The 419-nt window shown below is 67.5% G+C and overlaps 1 non-coding gene across 1 annotated transcript in view; it reads left to right on the top strand.

The window, feature by feature from the left end:
• The first annotated feature begins 306 nt into the window (after positions 1-306).
• Positions 307-419, top strand: part of LOC135765519 (18S ribosomal RNA) — a 1,855-nt gene continuing 1,742 nt past the window's right edge. Inside the window, exon 1 of the ribosomal RNA XR_010540799.1 lies at positions 307-419. This exon is cut by the window's right edge and continues 1,742 nt beyond it. This is a non-coding gene — a ribosomal RNA (18S ribosomal RNA).

Raw genomic sequence — 419 nt, 5'->3', positions numbered from 1 at the left:
GGGCTCTCCGGAGCCCGCCCGACCCTTTCCGCGGGAGACTCAGACGGTCCGTCAGACGCGAAGGTCCGCCACCGGCGGCCGGCGAGGGCCTCGGCGACCGAGGGCGGAGACGCCCCCGGCCCGTCGCGGCCACCCGGCCCCGCGAAACGCACCTTTCCTCGGTTACGGCCCACCCGGCCGCCCCTCAGCCTACGAGAGGGGAGAGCCACACGAGAGTGGCCCCGGTCCCGCTCCCCCCGGGGGGTGGAAACCGGGACCCGCGCCGCGTGAACCCCGGGTCAGAGCGAGGCTCTCCTACGGCTACACTACCTGGTTGATCCTGCCAGTAACATATGCTTGTCTCAAAGATTAAGCCATGCAGGTCTAAGTGCACACGGCCGGTACAGTGAAACTGCGAATGGCTCATTAAATCAGTTATG

Source organism: Paramisgurnus dabryanus, unplaced genomic scaffold, assembly GCF_030506205.2.
Source record: "Paramisgurnus dabryanus unplaced genomic scaffold, PD_genome_1.1 h2tg000218l_1_34576__unordered_in_group6, whole genome shotgun sequence".
Taxonomy (NCBI): Eukaryota; Metazoa; Chordata; class Actinopteri; order Cypriniformes; family Cobitidae; genus Paramisgurnus; species Paramisgurnus dabryanus.
Note: the sequence above shows the minus strand (reverse complement) of the source record. Positions and strands in the feature narration are given on the sequence as shown.